This window comes from Lynx canadensis, chromosome A2 (assembly GCF_007474595.2).
Source record: "Lynx canadensis isolate LIC74 chromosome A2, mLynCan4.pri.v2, whole genome shotgun sequence".
NCBI lineage: Eukaryota > Metazoa > Chordata > Mammalia > Carnivora > Felidae > Lynx > Lynx canadensis.
Genome location: NC_044304.2, coordinates 152,899,489 through 152,913,100, shown reverse-complemented (window position 1 = coordinate 152,913,100; position 13,612 = coordinate 152,899,489). Strand labels below are relative to the sequence as shown.

At 38.3% G+C, this 13,612-nt stretch overlaps 1 pseudogene; it reads left to right on the top strand.

The window, feature by feature from the left end:
- Nucleotides 1-9,317: 9,317 nt before the first annotated feature.
- On the top strand, nt 9,318-13,362 carry LOC115501965 (annotated as a pseudogene).
- The last annotated feature ends 250 nt before the right edge of the window (nt 13,363-13,612 follow it).

The window sequence follows — 13,612 nt, the reverse complement described above, 5'->3', positions numbered from 1 at the left end:
CCTTCTCCCCCCTCACCCCCTAGCTGAGGAAAAGCAGAAGAGTCGGATGGAAAAATTTCAGGGAGGGTCTGATTTGTTACTAACTTGCATTGCAGTATTGTCGGACCCAACCTACCAGTTTCGCCATATACAAACCAGTCGCTAAGATTCTTTCCAAATTAAAAAGTCCATGAGTTAAGGTTTTATCATCGTATTTAAAAGACTGACAAGTCTCCTGTGTAGTTCATTTTTTATTCGCCAATATTTATATTCATAAGTTTACTGAAATGAGAGAAGGGATTTGCTTTACGAGTTAAATATCTCACAAGGTAGCATATAAGTTCTCTGCCTTATCCCTATACACAGGTATGTTGCAAGAGGTATGTCAAGTAATTTGCTCCTCAAATTAGGAATTGAAGTGATAAGTACAATGGAAGGGGAAAAGAAAGCCAGGAGGGGAGATCAGAAATGCTGAAGAGTTGTTTGGGTGAGCACGGAGGCATTGACTAAAGTCTGCTTTTACTTTGTTTGGAAGTTTATTTCAACATTTAGTCCCTAAAAAACAACATTGGGACTAATTAATATCTTCTGGTTTTAATTTGCCCAATTTGATGATCACGTGAGAGTCCTGGTAACCAGCAGAAACCAGTTTTTCTTTCTAGCTCCAAATGACAAAGAACCAAGTGAGATAGAATGGATGAGTCTCTGTCTGTGTGTATTTTTACTCTTTTACAAGGTCATCGATCTTCGATGAGATTCGCTTTCCTACAAGCAATCTAAATTGATCCATGGTTATTGGGAAATAACAGACTATTCTTAAATAACTGTGAACAGGAGGTTCAAAAGTAGCTCCTGTTGGAAACAGTTGCAGAATGTTCAAGAAATATGCACATGCACACACACAAAGAGGCCTCTCCCAGCAATGGAGGAGCAGTCAGACCACATCACTGCAGAAGGCCATCGATCACATTTATTACACCGCAGACAGCAGCGATTTTAAGTGAGGCTGGGTTTCCCGAATGAATTCCAATAATTCAAGTTATGATTCCTAAACTGTGTCTCAGACTAATTCAATATTACTTGTGTGCCCTCCCCCCCCCCAAAAAAAAGTTTAAATCATTAGTCTTTATAATATGGGTCAAAGAACTGGATTTTATTACCTTAATCATTAATAAAGACATTACAAACCATTTGGTGATTCTTAAAAAATAAAAGAATGAGAGAAATTGCACAAACCGTAGGAACTGCATCCCGATGGCATAAACGATCAAGTGCTTTTTGTTTATTTGTTTGACATCAGAAACAGATATACTTTGGAGTGTACTTCAAACACTGAAGAACACATTTTTTTTTCGAGTTTTTCCTTTTTTTTCAAAATGGAAATGATTTATTGCTTTGTGGATTATAAAAGTAACTCATGGTCATGAAAAAGAAAAGAATACAGGTATATTGGAGGGAGGTGGGTGGGGGATGGGCTAGATGGGTGATGTGGTTAAAGAAGGCACTTGTGTTTGGCACTGGGTCACTAAATTCTACTTGTGAAACCAATATTACTCTGTATGTTAACTAAGTAGAATTTAAATAAAAATTTGTAAGAAAAAAATTTTTAAAAAAAGGATACAAGATACATAAAGTGAAATTTTCCCCAGATAACACTTTTTTTGGATTTTTAATACACAGCTTTTTGCCCATCCATCCATCTAGCCATTCATCCATCCATCCATCCATTGATGAATCTTTCCATATTGAAAAATAGAGAGGTGGGAGAAGGCGGGACAGAGGGGGTTCCTGTTCCCATGGAGTGGAAGATTTATACTTTTTATGTAACCAGGGCACTTCTCAGGATCCCCTGTGAGCAAAGAAAGGCAGCCCCCACTGTGGGGTGTTCAGAGCTGTGTGCTGGGAGTTTGGGTTTCCATGTATGTCCTCTTTTCAGTTTGGTTTTTAACTAATGTGTGACCTCATTATAAAATGTATGTTCTATGCATGTTATTACACCTTCAGTTAAATACTGCTCTATAACTGTGTTTTGAGAAAACGATCAATTCTTTTAAAAAATATTTTATTTTGAGTAAGCTCAACACCCAACATGGGGCTTGAACTCACTGTCCCTGAGATCAAGAGTCATATGCTCTATGAACCAGCCAGGCACCTTGGGATCATTAATTTTCTTAAATAAATTTTTAATTAAAAAAAATATTTATTTATTTATTTATTTATTTATTTAAGTAATCTCTGACCCAACATGGGGTTTGAACTCACAACCTCAAGATCAAGAGTCACACGCTTTTCTGACTGAGCCAGCCAGGCCCTCATTAATTTTTAATGAAAGATGATTTCTATTTACAGGATTGTCCAACTGGTGGGTGCTCTGAAATATTCTGACCAATTAAAGGGAAAAAACCCTCATAATGACCACTCAATTAGCCTCCTTCAAGCTCAGCTTCAAACACTTGATGTTTTTGAGGAATAGAGGTGAAACATGCTTCTGTGGGTTCTGAGAAAATGCTTCAAAAAATTGATCATGTCCTGTCAGTGATAAGATGATAATGGCATTGGGATTACTAACACAGACAAGAGTTTGGGAGTGGTTGTCTATGCAGGCTGAATCTCAAAGATGTGGTTTTCAGGAATACAGAGCTGAATGAACCTTCCACAGTCTAAAAGCCCATCTTTGGGAAACAAATATCTGGTTGCCATGGAGACACTCAAGGTGGATGAAGGATGGATTAATCAAAATACAGTAAATCCTTTTTACGAGCTTCCTAAGAAATCTAGTGTGATGTGAACCCTCTGGTCTGTCTTCTCCTGTTCTTCCCTCCATCACACAGGAAATCCACTATGGATGTAAAATGACACACGTTTATTGTACTGAGTTCTATATACATACTAGTGAATGACACCCTCTCCTGCTTGAAAGGCATCGCCATACAAGCACAAGTGCTTCTCAAACATTTATGTTTTAAAATAGTTTTTGAAATTTAAGGAAAAAAATGTATCTTATTCTCTCTACAACAAAAAGAAAAGAGACTGGTTAGAAACAGCCTCTGAAAATTGTGACTATTTATTAACTGAGCTGTGTTCTCTGGGGAATAAAGAATATGAAATAATTTGTATTGAGATAGAAGCAGCATCCACCTTGAGTCAAAAAAGACACCTGATCTGATCATTTCAACCATTAAATTTAGTTCAAAGCAAGTTACCTTAATCTAAATATTAAATAAATAAATGAATGAATGTGAATAAATTATTAAGCTGAATAAATGAAGTGAATAAATTAATTAAGTGGCTATTCCCTTCCTTCCCAACAAACTGACAGGTCAAATTAATCAAAATAGTTAATCCAGTTGTGGGAGACATTTCTAGGAGCCTGCAGTAAATCATTCTTGGGCAGCCAATTCGATTTTAACCCCTGGTCTTGAATAGCCACTGCATCAAGTTGATTGGATGAGCTATAGCACATAGAATCAAGCCGATGTAAGTAGGATTTGGACACCCTCCAAGAACAGAAAAAGGCTCACAGGGAGAATGTCAGTTACTGCAGGCACGGGGCCTACAGGAAGTCCAGAGGGACCCAATAGAGTGCACAGGCAGGGAGGTTTTCCACATCAGCACTTTGGGTCTGAGACTCTGCGTTCTCCCAGACTGAAAGGCGGACAAAGGGATGCAAACTGCAAAGGAATTTAGCAAAGGGCGAAACCGTGATTCTCAGCTGGGGACGATTTAGTCATGACTGGGGGTAGGGAGGGCTGGGAGCGAGGACTACTGGCATCTAGTGAGTAGAAGCCAGAGACGCTGCTGAACATCCTCCAGTGCACAGGACAGCCTCCTGGGGGGCGGAAAAAGTCAGTAGTGCTGAAGTTAAGAATCCTGCAGCAGAAGAAATAGTTAACAGATTCTAAGTAGCACTTGAGAAGGAGCACCGATTCATGGATTTACATGGGCAGATGAGCAGGGCTGAACTGAGCAATAAAGTAATCAGCTCTGGCTTGGAATTTGAGGACCTGGAACGCGATCTAAGCCTTGCTGTTTATTATTACCTATAACATGTCAGCCTCCTTGAGGCCCATTTATTTCATCTGTTAAATGGTTACAGTAATATCGACCTATCTTTTAGCACTGAGTGAGATAGGAGATGTGAAAGCACGGAATAACAGAGTCAGTGTTCAAGAAATAATGACTGGAAACAAACAAGCCCGTTTATCTTATCTTTATTTATTTTTAATTATTATTATTTATTTTACTTTTTTTTTTTTAAGTTTATTTTGACAGAGACAGAGAGAGCACAAGTGGGGAGGGGCAGAGAGAGAGGCAGAGAGAGAATCCCAAGTAGGCTCTGCACTGGCAGCGTGGGGCTTGAACCCAAAAACCATGAGATCATGACCTGAGCCAAAATTAAGAGTCGGATGCTCAACTGACTGAGCCACCCAGGTGTCCCTATTATTCTTTATTTTAATTTTAATTTCATTTAATTTAATTTTGAGGCAAGATGAGTCAGTTTTGACCAATGGTGACAAAAGGACAAAAATATTTAAAAGTCATTACTTTGGATCTTAATGTTTTGTAGGGGAGGAAACAGTTTTCTTCAATCCTTTTAGGGTCCCTGGCTAGGTCTGAAAATTAAACTGACCTAAAACAGATTAACAGGAGAAACACATATACGTTTCATTGAATTTTTACATGTACATGGGAGCCTTCACAAGAGAATAAAGACCCAAAGCAGTGACCAGAGTAGGGAGCTTTAAACCTCTCAAAGAAATAATGAATCTATCGGGGCGCCTGGGTGGCGCAGTCGGTTAAGCATCCAACTTCAGCCAGGTCACGATCTCACGGTCCGTGAGTTCGAGCCCCGCGTCAGGCTCTGGGCTGATGGCTCAGAGCCTGGAGCCTGTTTCCGATTCTGTGTCTCCCTCTCTCTCTGCCCCTCCCCCGTTCATGCTCTGTCTCTCTCTGTCCCAAAAATAAATAAACGTTGAAAAAAAATTAAAAAAAAAAAAGAAATAATGAATCTATGAAGAACTGACAAGACAGAAAGGTTTGGGCTAGGGGTGGTCAATGGTGAAGAAGTAACTAGGAAGATAAGAGTTAGTTTAACAAGGTTTATTTATCAGATTTCTCAGCCCCCAATTCCATCTCTAGTGATAAAAATGTCTCCCTCCCTTCTGGTACTGGGAGGGGACCTTTCACATAGGAGATTTATGACCTGTTCCAGGGAAAAGGGGGGGAGAGGGGGAGGTCACATTGACCTTCTTGCTTCTGCTGCTTTCTCAGACTCCTTCAGTGTAAGGTATCTAATATGACAAGGTGCCATATTTGGGGGTGGCATGTCTTGAACCCTATCAGCATGAAATACCTTTTTTTTTTTTTTTTTAACTTAGAGGCTGCTGGGTATGAGGCTGCAACATGGTAGGAGGCTGTATTTCTTTGCACTAGGAAAAAGAAAGACGGGGAACATATGTGTGGAGGGCCAGTGAGAAAGCTAGACGGGAGCACAGGGTGTGCGGATTTACCAGGATCTCAAAAAAGATGATTTGCTGTGGAGGTGCGTTGTAACCCTCTCCTCCGTCTCACCACAAAATCATCAGCGAAGTCTTCCTTCCTCCTTTGTGATTTGCGGGTTAGAATTTGGTTTTTTGGTTTTGGCTTGTTTGTTTGCTTTGTTTTTTGATACAACAAGGGCTGAATCCTGCTTCAGTGTGAATATACAGGGCTGTCACTAGTCCATGTTAAGAAAATTATCCCAGGGCGCCTAGGTGGCTCAGTGGGTTGGGTGGCGGACTTTGGCTCAGGTCATGATCTCACAGCTTGTGAGTTCGAGCCCATCAGGCTCTGTGCCGCCAGCTCAGCGCCTGGATCCTGTTTCGGATTCTGTGTCTCCCTCTCTCTCTGCCCCTCCCCAACTCATGCTCTGTCTCTGTCTCTCGCTCTCTCTCTCTCTCAAATAAATAAACATTAAAACCATTAAAAAAATAAGAAATATTAAAAAAAAGAAAAATTATCCCAAACTTGGAAATAAGTCAAAAGGTAATTAATGTCATGCTAAGAACATTTTCAAACAAGCCCACCTAAGGATCATCTGACTCTGGGAACTTAAGCTTGTTCATACAATTCATTATCACCCAGAGATTTTATACTTCTGAATGCTGATTTGGGACCAAGATTTTTTTTGGTTGTTTAGTAGGAAGGATAAACCCAAAGGTTATGGTTTTGTTACCCTGTAGGATTTTAACCACTGTATACCTTTGTCTAAATGAGCAATTTTATTTCAGCATGACTTTTCTCCACATTTATTGTAAAAACCCCAGTTTCTTAAATTCTCCATTAAACTGTTTTTGTCATCCTGCTAGCTCCTTTATTAATAGGTTTAATATCCTTGATATGGACTTATTATCTGTTTATACAAAAATTATGTTTTTAACATTTTGAGAGTGTGCTTTGGTACCCATATGCAGCCTTTGTGTGAATTAGGAAAAAAGTGTCCCTTCCTTGAATACAGTTAGTTTTCTTTTCCTCAAGTACAATTTTTGAAAGATAGTATATTATTTATGTTTTGATAATAAAATTAACAGCAAGCCTGAGGTCATTCTACATAAATTCTACAAATTAAATTATTGAACACACAATAAAGGAAGTACACATTTTTAATCATAAAAATAACTCACTAGAATACTTAAGAAATGAGTAGGATTTAATCATTAGTGATAAAATAGTTTTATGTCTTACTTTCACAGAGATAAAATTCTTTATGACAGTTTCACTGCCTACTGGCCTTAGAGTCTTGTTTTCTAAAGAAATGAACAGTTTTTCTCATGACATTGTATACCTTTAATAAATTTTATTTTCACAAAGCGATAAAATTGCCCATTGGCAATTGCTACTACAAGGTGAAATTTATACTGGGAGCTACAGAACATTATTGGAAATGTGTCACATAAATCATTGTTGCAAATACGTTGTGATACTTCAACTGGAGTATTCTAAAGTGGAGATTTTAGAAATCACCTTAGGATTTTAGTTCCCTACGCATGGAATCCCCATCACTATCATTTCCCGTACTTTTCCGCCAGGCAAAGTACCTATTAGTCAATAGCTCCCATTCATTGCAATTTTTTGAGTTACCCATGCCATCTGTAACACTGAGAGGCCACTATATTCTTTCAGCATTTTAAGACTTTCTTTTGAAGACGATAGTGTTATAGCTGGTTTAAAAAAAAGAAAATTGAATTTAGAATCGAATTTTGGTTTTTTTGTTTCGTTTTAAATTTTTTGAATGTTTATTTCTGAGACAGAGAGAGACAGAGCATGAGTGGGGAAGTGGCAGAGAGAGACACACAAGAATCAGAAGCAGGCTCCAGGCTCTGAGCTGTCAGCACAGAGCCCAATGTGGGGCTCGAACTCACAAACCATGAGATCATGACCTGAGCTGAAGTTGGTCGCTTAACCGACTGAGCCACCCAGAAGCCCTTAGAATTGAGTTTTGGATGGTAGATGGGATTCTAAGTTGAGTCAACACTTTCTACTCCTTTTTTGGTACTGCCTCTACTGGGAGACTTGCCGTCAATGTCAAGAGATTCTGCCATTTGTTCAGTATCAATATATTTTTCATAAACGCGACTGCTCTGACTTCAAAAAATGTATAATTCCTTTGATGTTTTCAAGTATATCGTGTATAGTGATTTTTTTTTTCCTGTGTCATTTTGCATTTAACATCAATTTTTAGCCAGGCTATTATGCCACATTGGTACTGAGCAAATAAGTGTAAAACTGGTTATTTTCAAGACCAACGTCTACTTGTGTTGCAGAAATATGTAACAATTAATGTCACAAGGATTTCTAACAGAGCATGGCCTTCTTCCCTGAAGTGAGTTTCTAGTGTCGTGATAGCTTCAGCTTGACTTTCTTCTCATTTTTTCAAAAATGGCTTCAAATTTCTCTTTCCTAAAATTATTTTCAATAAAGTCTAACACAGATGACAAAAAAGGTTTTGCACATTTTCTATCAGGTTTAAACAAAATAAGGAATATAGTATGTTTTATAAATTTTTATTTTTAGGATTTGCTGCTGCAATCCCTTGTGTTTCCCATGTGTACTTGTGGCGTTGTCATATCCCCTAGTCATTTGAATTATTTTATCTAGATTGTAGTTTTTGTTACACCTGTCAGAATGGCTAACATTAACAACTCAGGCAACAACAGATGTCGGTGAGGATGTGGAGAAAGAGGATCTCTTTTGCGTTGTTGGTGGGAATGCAAGCTGGTGCAGCCACTCTGGAAAACAGTATGGAGGTTCCTCAAAAAACTAAAAATAGAACTACCGTACAACCCGGCAGTTGCACTACTAGGTATTTATCCAAGGGATACAGGTGTGCTGTTTTGAAGGGACACATGCACCCCCATGTTTATAGCAGCACTATCCACAATAGCCAAAGTATGGAAAGAGCCCAAATGTCCATCGATGGATGAATGGATAAAGAAGATGTGGGGTGTGTGTGTGTGTGTGTGTGTGTATATATATATATATAATGGAGTATTACTCGGCTATCAAAAAGAATGAAATCTTGCCATTTGCAACTGGAGGATGGAACTGGAGGGGATTATGCTAAGTGAAATTAGTCAGAGAAAGACAAAAATCATATGACTTCACTCATATGAGGACTTTAAGAGACAAACAGATGAACATAAGGGAAGGGAAACATAAATAATATAAAAACAGGGAGGGGGACAAGGCATAAGAGACTCATAAATATGGAGAACAAACAGAGGGTTACTGGAGGGGGTGTGGGAGGAGGGATGGGCTAAATGGGTAAGGGGCATTAAGGAACCTACTCCTGAAATCATTGTTGCACTATAGGCTAACTAATTTGGATGTAAATTTAAAAAATAAAATAAAAAACAAAAAACAAAAAAAAATAGATTGTAGTTTTTGTATACCTTGTGCTGAGAATTGATATTATCTATGTCAACATAACTTAACTGTTTTTCTCCAAGAAATTCTCTCTCAGGAAAATAAGATTGCAACCCAATAAATAACTAACTTTATCATGTGCTTCAGGAAATTCTGCAAACTGATTTATCAAGGCAAACAGTTGCTTCATTGTGGCAAACAGCTAGTCTTATCAAAAAAACTGTGTGCTCACCTGCACAAACACCTTGCTTATCAGCACAAGAGTTTGCTTATCCAGACTTGTTTTAAGACCCACTGTGTCCACCAATCCTGAAGTACTACATCACAAACTTTGGCCAATCTTCACCTATTCCCTGCCTTGAAGGACTTGCCTTAAGTTACCTGAGCCCAGACCCTAAAGCTTTCCTCTACTGAGACACTAAGACTCTGTTAAGATGGTGCTCTCCCTTGCTGCCTTAAGCCTAACACACTTGACTTTGCTTGACCAACAGGTTATTCTGGAAGTTTTTGTAGGTAGTCAGCAATCAACAAGAGTAAGAGTACATATAGTCTTTTCTACTCATGTCATTACTGAACAAATGCCCACAAAATATTCACCTACAGACATGTTTGCCTTTTTGGAATTTGAAAATCTGGTAATAATTACTATCTCTTCTACATAGATTATATTAGAAGTTGTATCTAAAGGGGTACCTTTAGAGAAAGGGGTACCTGGGTGGCTCAATCGGTTAAGTGTCTGACTTTGGCTCAAGTGTCTGTTTTCAGCTCAGAAGATGATCTCACACTTGTGGGATCAAGTCCCACATCAGGCTCTATGCTGACAGCTCAGAGCCTGGAGCCTGCTTCAGATTCTGTGTCTCCCTCTCTCTCGGCCCCTCCTGCGCTCATGCTCTGTCGTTCTCTCTTTCAAAAATAAATAAACATTACAAAAAATTTTAAATAGGTGAGAAATATTTAGCACTTCTTACCTAACCAAATAACATGCGTGTGCTGCTGAGGCTTGTATTCTAAGAAAATGTTCTACCTTCAATGTTATTATTTGTTATGGTTCATACCAGATGACGAAAATTCCATTATTATGCTGATAAAGTTCTTGGATGATCTGAATACTAGCATTGCTGCACAAAAGATGAATCCTCTCCCTGTCATGAAAATGGACCTAAAGCTCTTGCCCCTCCCAAAGCCCAACCTAAAGCAAAAGCTTTGAAGGCCAAGAAAGTGGTGCTGAAAGGCATCCAGTCACACATGAAAAAAAAGATCCTCAAGTCACCTACCTTCCAACTACCCAAGACACTGCATCTTTGAACGCAGCCCAAATATCCTCAAAGAGCACCCCCAGGAGAAGCAAGGTTGACCAGTATGCCATCATCAAGCACTATCAAGTTCCACCCCGCCCCCTGACCCCCGACTCCTGAGTCAGCCATGAATAAAATAGAAAACAACAGGGGCGCCTGGGTGTCTCAGTCGGTTGAGTGTCCGACTCCGGCTCAGGTCATGATCTTGAGGTCCATGAGTTCGAGCCCCTCATCGACAGCTCAGAGCCTGGAGCCTGCTTCAGATTCTGTGTCCCCCTCTCTCTCTGCCCCTCCCCTGCTCATGCTCTGTCTCTCTCTGTCAAAAATAAAATAAACATTAAAAAAAATTAAAAAAAAATAGAAAACAACAATACACTTGTGTCTATTGTGGACATCAAGACCAACAAGCACCAGATCAAATAGGTTGTGAAGACAGTCTATGACATTGATGTGGCCAAGGTCAACACCCTGATCAGGCCCAATGGAGAGAAGAAGGTATATGTTCGACTGGCTCCTGACAACGATGCTCTGGGTTTTGCCAGCAAAATTGAGCATCTGCAATTCAAACTGAATTCAAACTGGATTCAAACTGAATCCAGTTGGCTAAATCAAAATATAAGTTTTCACCATAAAAAAAAAAGAATCAACTCTATTGTGTTTAACAATGGCACATGATATTTGATCTTACTTTCCAATAGTTTGTTTTGTACTATTAATAATATAGCTATATTTTAGAATCAGAGGTCAATTTTAAATGCTTAACACTATTGTTATGCATTTAATTTTCTTCATGTTTACTAAAAGCATGTGATAAGTGCTGCCGTTCTTTGTACTATTGTCAATCTCCAGTTGATTCTTTTCTTCTCCCAAAGACAAAATACAAAGTCTTTTGAAGTAAAAAGTTTTAGCACTTTTTTTTTGTCATTTGGAAGAATTTGTGTGTAATGTTCCTCAAAACTTGTTATCTATAACGTGAGGTGGATAATTATCAACTAGTCCTCTGAATATTGAAGTTATATGGATGTGTACTTGCATTCATACAAAATACATTAAGTTTAATGGGGCCTTTGGGTTTTTTCCTCTTCTAGTCTAAGTGGAAATTCATTTCTTATGATTGTCACAGAGATAGAATTCATATCCTGCCCAATCTGTGACATTTCAATCCTACATTCTTCTGTCACTATTAACTCTGGGTCTTTTCCTTCTTTCCTTCTGCATCTCATCTATTTTCTCCAAAAATTTGTTCAATTGCACAAATAAATTTCTTTCATTTTCTCTAATGTATTTCTATTTTCTTATTCTTGGTGATTAAGAAAATATTTTTGACATCTGGGAAGAAGTTATGAGTAGTTTAATATTTTATCTTAGAATGTGAAACATTAAAGAATAATACATTTGGGGAAAATATGACCTTATAGTAGAGAAACCTGGAAGACTACCTCAACTGAGTGATGGATGTTAACATCCCAGTAATGAGACATCGGCATCATGTGCCTCTTGACATGATATACTGAGAAGGGCTCCACATCACTTCTCTGGTAATCTTACAAAAAATCATAACCTAAATTTATCATGAGGAGATGTCAGGTAACCTTGCATGTCATTTCCGAAGACCAATTTTGTGTGACATCAGCTGTGTGTCTTACAATTCAATTCAATCATGACACTAACTGCCTGCAGTTAGCATAGATCCCATAGGTGAAGGGGCTCAGTCCCAAGAGACTGTCCCCACTTCAGATACCAGCTGCAATTCATGGGTGTCCCCAAACGAACTTGTCTGGTCAACCACAGATTTGGGGTTTCCCAACCTTCCCCCAAATTTGATCATTCTCTAGAATGGCTCATGGAGCTCAGGAAAGTGCTGTACTTAACAATTACAGTTTTATATAAAAGATACAACTCAAGAAGAACCAAGTGGGAGAGATGTATGGGGCACGTATTGGGTGGATGGGGTAGGAGGAATGTGGAGCTTCCATGCCCTCTCTAGTGCCAGTGTCCTGGCACATTGATGGGTTCACCAACCCAGAAGCTCCCAGAACCTTGTTATTCAAAAGATTTTTGCCAAGGCTTCATTATGTAGGCATGAGTAATTAAATCATTGGCTATTGGTGATAAAACTCAATCCCCAGACCCTGTCCTCTCCACAGGGGCTGGAAGTTCTAACCCTCTAATCACATGGTTAGTTTTAGATTTTGGTTTTATTTTTGTTTTTGTTCTTTCCTTTGATAACATGACCAATTCCGGGTTGAGTAACCACATTAACATAACAAAGACATTGCTACTACTCAAGAAATCCAAGGGTTTTAGGAGCTCAGTGGCAGGGACTAGGGACAAAGGCCAAATGTATTTTTTTATTACAACACAACCCCAAATTATGGGACATTCCACCAAGTAAATGGCTCGTGATCTTCAAAATTGTCAAAGTCATGAGGGGGGGAGGGGAACACAACAAAACAAAGCAAAACAAAACTATTCTGTATTGAAAGAGACTCAGGAGTCATGACAACCAAATGCAATGTGGACCCTGGTTTTGATCTTTTTTTTCTGGATCAGGAAAACACATTAGTAAGATGATTGGTAACATTTGAATAAGGTCTTTGATTAGTTAATAGTACTATATCAATGTTAGTTTTCTGTTTTTGATCATTTATGATGGTTATGTAAGATGTTAATATTAGGGAAAGGTGGTGAAGTGTATATAGAAAAGTTTTATACCATTTAAATAGTATAAATGCCATTTACTTAAAAACAAAAATAAATTTAAAATAATATCCTTATTATACACTCTAAATTTTAATAGCAGTTATTTTTATACTGATGAATTTCCGTAACAGACACTTTCTATAAAATATACACTGGATAATGATTTAGAGACTTCTAATTTATGTGTATGAAATACTGCTTTGTGAATTTTTAGTGGCAAATGAGTATTAGTTATTATACAATGATTTATATCATAATGAAAGAACTTAGACACTGTTGAGAAAACAAAATTCAACTGAGTAAATTTAAAAATCTTATTGGTTTTATTCAATGATTTACAAATTGAGCAGCATTCCATTTAGCAGATAGAAAGAAGTTCCCAGGAGCTGTAGAAAATGGAAGACTTATAGACAAGAGAAGGCAGGACAAGAAAGTTACCAGCAAAGAATGGATTGTTTCAGGCAAGGTCACCTTCCTTTAGGGGTAGGTAGGGATCTATCATATGGGTTACCTCAATAGTGCTGACCAGGAAATTCCAGACTGACTGGTTAAGATTACATTCCTGGGAGAGGCTGAAACTACAGTTAGGTTAGGTGATGTGGGCCTTGGCACAAGTGACTCTATTTGGGGCCTTTCCCTAATGTTAACATCTTGTCTTTTTTTTTTTGAAACAAGATCTAAGTTAGAAACTCAACAATGCCTTTCTAGTATAATAAGCAAATAGCTGATGA